Raw genomic sequence first — 10,074 nt, 5'->3', positions numbered from 1 at the left:
AGCTCATTAAGACATGTATATAAGTGCACCAAGCATGATTCCATGCAGCATCTACATATCAAGGCCTCCTGATGATCCGTTGGGGTGAAACGCGTAGAGGCGTATGAAATATCAACACTGATAAGTATCGGTCTCACCCTCTGTTTACCATGCATATATCTAAGCACTAGGCTATCTTCGGCTGAAGATAAGGTTTTTTTTTTTTCCTTTTTTTTTCCTTTTTCTCCCTGCAGCTATATATGTTTTTGTGCCTTGCCATTTTTGTGTATTTACACATCTGTGTCTGATCATTATCAGGCTGGGATTTAATATTAGGGCTTCCCAGGGCCAGTCGTCGCTGAGTGGGGGCGCCATTCCGCTGACCAGTAGGGTGCCAACCTCCACAGCCAGGCAGGCTGCACAGCAGTAGGGTACAGAGGTAGTGAGGCCTATTTTTAATACACGAGCACTTTTTTGTTATGCACATTGTTGGTCTTTAGTCCGTGTATCTCACCCTGTCACAAACCTAGTTTATATATATGATTATTTCATAAATATATATATATATACAATCAGCCAGTTAGTCTGCCTATCTTTTTCCTGTCTAGTGTAAGTGCTGGTCTGTATGTGACACCTATATTAGGATCCATACTAGGAGACATAGGGACAGCCGACGGTGAGTGGGGGCGCCAATCTCGTATCTGTGTTTAGGGTGCCAACCTCCACTGATAGGTAGGCAGTACTAAGAGGTATTGTTTGGCAGGGTTATCCCAGAGTGCACGGTTGTGTGTTTTATGTGTTTATCTGGTTGTATTTGTGGCATGGTTTTAATTGGTATATTAATTAAAAGCTATATTTTATCTGTGTTATCTTTAGTACATAAAGGGTTCCTATTGGTATAATATAGATTGTCATTGACCTTTAAGTAGCTGCTAAGACAGCTCCAAGTGGCGTTGAAAACATGGGTTTAAAGTAGCATTTTTGTAGAAAAAAGTAAAAATTTGCATTTTTTTCCTTCCAAATTGCTTTAATTCCTGTGAAACACCCGGAAGGGTGTGATTTTATTTATGATATCATTTAATGCGTGTTTGACATTGCATCTGTTGTATCCTTTATTGAGTAGTTTATTGCTTATAGGCCCATTTTTGGGGCTTTGTGTGAAATTATGTCCAATTTTCCAAATGTGTCATGACACTGTTGTCGGGTGTTCCATGACCAGTGGCTCCTTCCCTGTCCCTAACACTAGGAGTACCCTAGCTCTCCCTGTTCCCCAGATTACTTCTGATGGTGAAGACACTGGGCCACATACCTTGCCTTACCTCCTGAATCCGCCCTTAGTCTGTACTCTTCCCTCACCCTGGGAAGAGGGGAGTAGTAGTATACTGTAGTACACTAAACCATACTCACAATGTAATACAAACTGGGATAAAGGAAAACACCAATCATACAAATATACACACATAAACAAAAGAGGTAAACACTGGGGAGTGGAGGATGGGGTTAAACCAAAGTAGGAGAAGAAATGGAGTTATCATACACTCAAAGTCTAGCAACAGTCACAAATAAATCCACCAAACAAATTCTTCAATAACACCCACCAAAAACCTCCAGCCATGCAGCTACTCTGACAATGAGTGCCAGCCAGGACCCAGTTTGTATAGGAGATGGAAGTGGCTAACAGTGCGCAGCTGAGAACCTTAATGCAGGAAAGCGTCCACAAGCTCTCAACTGAGCAGATTGAAGGGAACCTGTCAGCAGGATTGTGCTGAGTAACATCCATACAGTGTCAGTTGATGCCGTTATACTGATTAAAATGATACCTTGGTTGATGAAAGCTGTCTTGTGGTTGTTATTTAATCTTTATTTTCAGTTTTGCTTTAATGATATGCTTATGCACTGGTGCGGCCTGTGGGGAAGGGAGGGGTCTTCATGTGGTGCTCTGCTTAGGTATTCATCAGTATGGCTTCAGACATGTCACTGATGCCTCATTGACCTACCCCCTATTTTACATAATGAATATTACATATATTGAAGAAACAAATCGCCTGCAGCAGGTAGGCAGTGGCGCTTGCACTGCAGCATGATCACATGTGTAATATGCAGTTCATTATTTTATATCATGCTATAAATAAAATCATCAGAAAAAAAATGTGTCTGACAATGGTGTTGGCCACGCCTGTGCAGTAGCAGCTGTGAGCGATCCGATAGCTGCTACTTCCTAGGCTCTGGTGGTGCCATCTTGCTAGAGAAAAGATGTCCTCCTCCAAGATGATGCCGCTGGTGCATGAGCAATAGCATCTATCGGCATTTTTACTGAACATAGCCTTGCTACATATTGTTATGAGTATACAATGATAACAAAGACAAACATATAGTTGAAGTGGGTATAGAATTAGCAGTTACTCCAGGTTCTAGTGTTAGAGGGAGTCTGAAAGTATTTTCTATAACACAAGTAAATGTCATTATGATATTAGGGTGCCCTGTTACTGATGTATACTGTATATCATGCTTAACCCCTTCACAATCTTTGATGTACGCATAGGTCATGGTCGTATAGACATTCCTGATCTGTTATGTACGGGTACGTCATGGCGGTACTGAGGGGCACATGAGCTGTGCCCTCATATCACCGCTGGAAGCTTGGCTTAAGTTAATGCTGAGACCCAGCTGTCACTGCACGGAGCATTGCATATATATTTAACCCCATAACTGCAATGATTGATATGTATCATGACATTTAAAAATCTGGGAGGAGGAGGGTACCCTCTCCTTTTAGATCAGCACCCCCACAAAGTCATTGCAAGCACCCGGTCATTGCCATGGCAACCTGAAATTGTCATAATGACCTCTCCAGGTCAGCCAGCTTTAGTAAGCCTGTAAGACAATGCTAAGAATACAGCACTGACAGGTAAAATGCATTGGTTTGCTGGTGCATTGCAATACATTATACCAGTGATCCGAGTAAAAAAGTTAAACTCCCATAGAGGGACTAAGTAAAAAAAAAGTAAAAAAAATATAAAAAATAATCACTAAATAAAGAACAAAAAATATAAACTATTATGCCAATAGATACACATATTTATGCAAAAACGAAAACATTTTTGGTCTCGCAACGTCCAGAACAACTCAACCTATAAAACGGTCACACTAGTTAACCCCTTCAGTGAACATGATAAAAAAAAATATATGTCCAGAAAAGAAAAAGGGCAGCATGCACTCTTGGACAACAGATCCGTATGAAAACCAGCATGCAGCTTTGCGAGATCAAATATGTAGAAATTGAAAAAAGTGCGGCACTCACCCCTTTGCAGTGAAGTCGTAGTCTTTATTAAACCATGAAAGGTTTTAACAAACAAAATCCATGGAAACGGCCGGTGTTCAGAGGGATGCGGGGGAAAAGAAGGTTGACGACGACCGTTTCTCGCGGTGTGCGCTTCAACGGGTCCAGGTGCATGATTACCACATGTCATTTCCTTTTTAAAGGCCTTTGGCATGTATACGAAAACATTCATTAATAAAGTGCAAAACATTAACAAATATGCATAATTAAAAACATGTAGTCACATACTAATTGCAGACTGATATCTTTTTACATAAATACTGATAGATCCAGCCTATCATTTAAGCCAATCGGACCCTGGGCATTACTTTCTATTATCCATCTGGCTTCATGTTGCATTAATACTTTATTGTAATTACCTCCATGTGGGGGATATTTAACCGCTTCTAGACCTGCAAACCTTAACAACTCAGGGTTAGAATTATGCTTCGCTTTCATATGCTGAATTAATCTTAAACACCCTTTGCCTGACGTTATGGAATGATAATGTTCTTTAAATCTGATGACTAAAGGTCTAATAGTTTTTCCAATGTAGAAAAATAAACATGGGCAGTACAAAACAAATACCACAAATTTACTTTTACAAGAAATGAAATCACGAACAATGTGTGAAGTTGGACCAATCTGTAAAGGATTTTTAACTATACGTAGATGACAGAAACTGCAATTACCACATCTATAATTCCCTTGTGGGGCATGCTTTCTTAGCCAATTATTACTTGCTGGCAGTCATCGATTATGAACCAGAATATCTGACAAGTTCTGCGTTCGACTATGCGTAAACTGTGGAGCATTAGCATGTATCTCGGCCAAATCTCTATCTGACTGTAACACATGCCAACTCTTGCGAATTGCTGAATGTATTACATTGTCCATAGTACTATGTTTAAAACAAAAAACAAATCTTTCTCTAGAATTTGCAACTCCATTTCTACACTGCACTTTCTTTTTTCTTTTCAATTTATCCATTTGTGTCATCTTTCCAATACGATTTTCAGCCTCATCTAACAAAGGTAACCGGTACCCTCTTTTTAAAAAACGCATTTTCAAATCATCATTCTGATTTTTAAAAAGTCTCATAGTTGATGTTAATTTTTCGTAATCTCACCATCTAGCTATTCGGCAACCCCCTTTTTGTATGTACAGGCTGTGCACTATTATAGTGCAACGTATTATTTGTCGCTGTAGGTTTTCTATGTACCTGTGTGTTAATTCTACCATCAATAAAGTCAACCTTGACATGTAAAAATTCAAGGCTATTAAAACCATAGCATGCAGTGAATAACTTATTTTCCACATTAGTTAGATTCAGATAATTAACAAAATTCTCAAATTCTTCCTTTGTACCATCCCATATTATAAAGATGTCGTGCACAAATCTCATATATAACCGTATATGCCTCAGAAAAGGATTAGATATATTAGTTATATAAATCTCTTCAAAGACTGTTAAAAATAGGTTTGCAAACACACATGCAGTGGGCGTACCCATTGCAGTCCCAACTTTCTGCTCATACGATTTGTCCATAATTTTAAAGGCATCATGAGGTAAGACAAAATGTAAGCCCTCCACTTTAAAGGCAATTAAATCCGGATCTGTATCAGTGTTTTTTAATATTTTTTGAATAGCTTCAATACCCTATTTTGAGGAATACGGGTGTATAAATTCACCTTGTCAACAGATGTTAGCGAAAAACTAATTTGCCAATCAATTTCTTTTAAGGCGAGGATAAAATCTCCAGAATCTCTAATAAAAGAAGGAACAGATGATAATAGAGGTTTTAGTAACCAATCAATGTATTGGGATAACGGCTCCGTTATAGAATTGGTACCTGATATTATCGGCCGTCCTGGAGGTTTTTCGATGGATTTGTGAGAAAAATATATATATATAGTGTGACAGAAAACTCTGCTTTTTCATTAGATGGCCAAACAAAAATTAGAATATAACTTGATGAAAAAGTCAAAATGGAAATAAAAATGGTAACACTACAAACACAATCTTCTTGATAAAAAAACAAGCCACAATTCAGCTCCGTAAGTGGAGAAATAAAAAAGTTATAGCTCTTAGAATATAGCAATGCAAAATAGTTATTTTTTTTTTTATAAAATAAAAAAAAATAACAAAATGTATTGTTTAACCCCTTAGTGACAGAGCCAATTTGGTACTTAATGACCGAGCCAATTTTTGCAATTCTGACCACTGTCACTTTATGAGGTTATAACTCTGGAACGCTTCAACGGATCCCGCTGATTCTGAGATTGTTTTTTCGTGACATATTGTACTTCATGATAGTGGTAACATATCTTCGATATTACTTGCGATTATTTATGAAAAAAACGGAAATATGGCGAAAATTTTTAAAATTTTGCAATTTTCAAACTTTGTATTTTTATGTCCTTAAATCAGAGAGATATGTCATGAAAAATAGTTAATAAATAACATTTCCCACATGTCTACTTTACATCAGCACAATTTTGGAAACAACATTTTTTTTTGTTAGGGAGTTATAAGGGTTAAAAGTTGACCAGCAATTTCTCATTTTTACAACACCATTTTTTTTTAGGGACCACATCACATTTGAAGTCATTTTGAGGGGTCTATATGATAGAAAATACCCAAGTGTGACACCATTCTAAAAACTACACCCCTCAAGGTTCTCAAAACCACATTCAAGAAGTTTATTAACCCTTTACGTGCTTCACAGGAACTGAAACAATGTGGAAGGAAAAAATGAACATTTAACTTTTTTTTGCAAACATCTTAATTCAGAACCATTTTTTTAATTTTCACAAGTGTAAAAACAGAAATGTAACCATAAATTTTGTTATGCAATTTCTCCTGAATACGCCAATACCCCATATGTGGGGGTAAACCACTGTTAGGGCGCACCGCAGAACTTAGAAGTGAAGGAGCGCCGTTTGACTTTTTCAATGCAGAATTGGCTGGAATTGAGATCGGACGCCATGTCATGTTTTGAGAGCCCCTGATGTGCCTAAACAGTGGAAACTCCCCACAAGTGACACCATTTTGGAAACTAGACCCCTTAAGGAACTTATCTAGATGTGTGGTGAGCACTTTGAACCCCCAAGTGCTTCACAGAAGTTTATAACGTAGAGCCGTGAAAATAAAAAATCGCTTTTGTTTACATAAAAATGATCTTTTCGCCCACAAATTCTTATTTTCACAAGGGTAACAGGAGAAATTAGACCACAAAAGTTGTTGTGCAATTCCTCCTGAGTACGTCGATACCCAATATGTGGGGGTAAACCACTGTTTGGGCGCACCGCAGAGCTTGGAAGAGAAAGAGTGCCGTTTTACTTTTTCAATGTAGAATTGGCTGGAATTGAGATCGGACGCCATGTCGCGTTTGGAGAGCTCCTGATGTGCCTAAACAGTAGAAACCCCCCACAAGTGACCCCATTTTGGAAACTAGACCCCCCATGGAACTTATCTAGATGTGTGGTGAGAACCTTGAATGCCCAAGTGCTTCACAGAAGTTTAGAATGCAGAGTCGTGAAAATAAAAAATATTTTTTTTTTCCACAAAAAAGATATTGTAGCCCCCAAGTTTTTGTTTTCACAAGGGTAACAGGAGAAATTGGACTGCAATAGTTGTTGTCCAATTTATCCCGAGTATGCTGATGCGCCATATGTGGGGGTAAACCACTGTTTGGGCGCACGGCAGAGCTCGGAAGGGAAGGAGCGCCTTTTTGGAATGCAGACTTTGATAGAATGGTCTGTGGGCATTATGTTGCGATTGCAGAGCCCCTGATGTACCTAAACTGTAGTAACCCCCCACAAGTGACCCCATTTTGGAAACTAGACCCCCCAAGGAACTTATCTAGATGTGTGGTGAGAACTTTGAATGCCCAAGTGCTTCACAGAAGTTTAGAATGCAGAGTCGTGAAAATAAAAAAAATTTTTTTTCACAAAAAAGATTTTGTAGCCCCCAAGTTTTTATTTTCACAAGGGTAACAAGAGAAATTGGACCCCAGAAGTTGTTGTCCAATTTATCCCGAGTACGCTGATGCCCCATATGTGGGGGTAACCCACTGTTTGGGCGCACGGCAGAGCTCAGAAGGGAGGGAGCACCATTTGACTTTTTGAGCGCAAAATTGGCTGTCTTGTTTGGAGACCCCCTGATGTACCTAAACAGTGGAAACCCCCCAATTCTAGCTCCAACCCTAACCCCAACACACCCCTAACCCTAATCCCAACCTGATCCATAATCCTAATCACTAACCCTAACCATAATCACAACCCTTACCCCAAAAAACCCTAATGTCAACCCTAACCATAACCCTAATCAAAACCCTAAATCCAACACACCCCTAATCCTAATCTCAACCCTAACCTCAAACCTAACCCTAATCCCAATACACCCCTAATCACAACCCTAACCTTAACCCTAATCCCAAACCTAACCCTAATCCCAAGCGTAACCCTAATGCCAACCCTAACCCTAATACCAACCCTAATCCAAACCCTAACCCTAATCCCAGCTCTAACCCTAACTTTAGCCCCAACCCTAGCCCTAACTTTACCCCCAACCGTAACCCTAGCCCTAAGGCTACTTTCACACTTGCGTCGTTTGGCATTCCGTCGCAATCCGTCGTTTTGGACAAGAAACGGATCCTGCAAATGTGCCCGCAGGATGCGTTTTTTGCCCATAGACTTGTATTGCCGACGGATCGTGATGGATGGCCACACGTCGCGTCCGTCGTGCACTGGATCAGTTGTGTTTTGGCGAAGCGTCGGCACAAAAAAAGTTCAATGAAACGTTTTTTTGTACGTCGCATCCGCCATTTCTGACCGCGCATGCGTGGCCGTAACTCCGCCCACTCCTCCCCAGGACATAGATTGGGCAGCGGATGCGTTGAAAAACTACAGCTGCTGCCCACGTTGTGCACAATTTTCACAACGTGCGTCGGTATGTCGGGCCGACGCATTGCGACGGCCCCGTACCGACGTAAGTGTGAAAGAAGCCTAACCCTAAATTTAGCCCCAACCCTAACCCTAAATTTAGCCCCAACCCTAGCCCTAACCCTACCCCTAGCCCTAACCCTAGCCCTACCCCTAACCCTACCCCTACCCCTAACCCTAACCCTACCCCTAACCCTACCCCTAACCCTACCCCTAACCCTACCCCTACCCCTAACCCTAACCCTACCCCTAACCCTAACCCTACCCCTAACCCTACCCCTAACCCTACCCCTAACCCTACCCCTACCCCTAACCCTAACCCTACCCCTAACCCTACCCCTAACCCTAACCCTACCCCTAACCCTAATTTTAGCCCCAACTGCTGTTCTCCTGCCGGCCGGCAGATGGAGACAGATGGCGGGCGCACTGGGCATGCGTCCGCCATGTTCTTCTGCCGGCGGCCAGGAGGAGCAGCAAGAGGATCCAGGTACCTAGGTGAGTATGCTAGGGTCCCCGAATCCCCCTATTTCTCTGTCCTCTGATGTGCGATCACATCAGAGGACAGAGAATTACACTTTACTTTTTTTTGTTTTGTTTTTTTTCTGCGGTCGCCGGTAAACAGTTAATTACCGGCGATCGCAAAACAGGGGTCGGTAATACCGACCCCGATCATGCTCTTTGGGGTCTCGGCTACCCCCGGCAGCCGAGACCCCAAAGATTCTCCCGGTGCCGGCCGGCGGGCGCACTGCGCATGCGCCCGCCATTTTGAAGATGGCGGCGCCCACCGGGAGACACGAGGAGCATCGGGGGAGCTAGGTGAGTATTGGGGGGCCACCTGGGACCCCTTTTCTCTGTCCTCCGATGTGCGATCACATCGGAGGACAGAGAAATTAAAAAGAGATCGCGTTTTTTTTTTTTTTTTTGCGATCGCTGGTAAACGGTTAATTACCGGCGATCGCAAATGCGGGGTGGGTTAAAAAACCCCCGAATCATGTTCTCTGGGGTCTCGGCTACCCTCGGCAGCCGAGACCCCGGAGAAAATCGGCCTCTGGGGGGCGCTATGGACTTTTTCCACAGCGCCGTTAATTAACGGCGCTGTGGTTTAAGTACCCTTAGCGGCCGCCGTTAAAAGGCGTATCGGCGGTCGCTAAGGGGTTAAAAGTGGCAAAACAAAAAAAACTATTAACCTTATATACTCGAGTATAAGCTGACCCGAGTGTAAGTCAAGGCATCTAATTTTGCCACGGAAAACTTGGTAAGCTTATTGACTCTAGTATAAGCCAGGTATGCATTGTTCCCTAATCGCTATTCTGGTATGCATGTGAGTCGCCCACCAGGGCCGTGGCCCTGGGCGCCCATGTAAAAGGGGAAAGTCTTTAAAGGGATTTGGTAAATAGAGTTTATGTTCATGACGCCACCTGCGGTATTCGGTCAGTGGTTACCGACACTGCTTTAAGGGGTCCTCTTGGGTGATGTTATGGCAGCTAGATGGTATAACTTCCCACAGGTGAAGTGTATCCCCAGGGCTCCCGGTGTGTAGATGGAAGATGGTGAATGGAGCAGTAAAGAGCGAGGACACAGGTTTGCAGTTTCTTTACCTGGTTTACTGAAGACTTCAAGCAGCCACAGTCCAGGGTACCAGATCACAGGGCAGGCAGGGTCCGGCCGGCTTGGAAGTGAATCCAGAGTCCCCTTTACCAGGAGGAGTTAAAAGCCTTCCTCTAGCGTGGTGGTGTTGTAGTCCCTTACTGCCTATGGCTTCAGATAAGGTCCTCACAGTTCTTCTCTCTGTCCCCCTTAAAGGATAGGACAATACCTGCATGACAGGT

This window comes from Ranitomeya imitator, chromosome 5, assembly GCF_032444005.1.
Source record: "Ranitomeya imitator isolate aRanImi1 chromosome 5, aRanImi1.pri, whole genome shotgun sequence".
Taxonomy (NCBI): domain Eukaryota; kingdom Metazoa; phylum Chordata; class Amphibia; order Anura; family Dendrobatidae; genus Ranitomeya; species Ranitomeya imitator.
The sequence above is the reverse complement of the archived record's forward strand: the minus strand, read 5'-3'. Positions refer to the sequence as shown.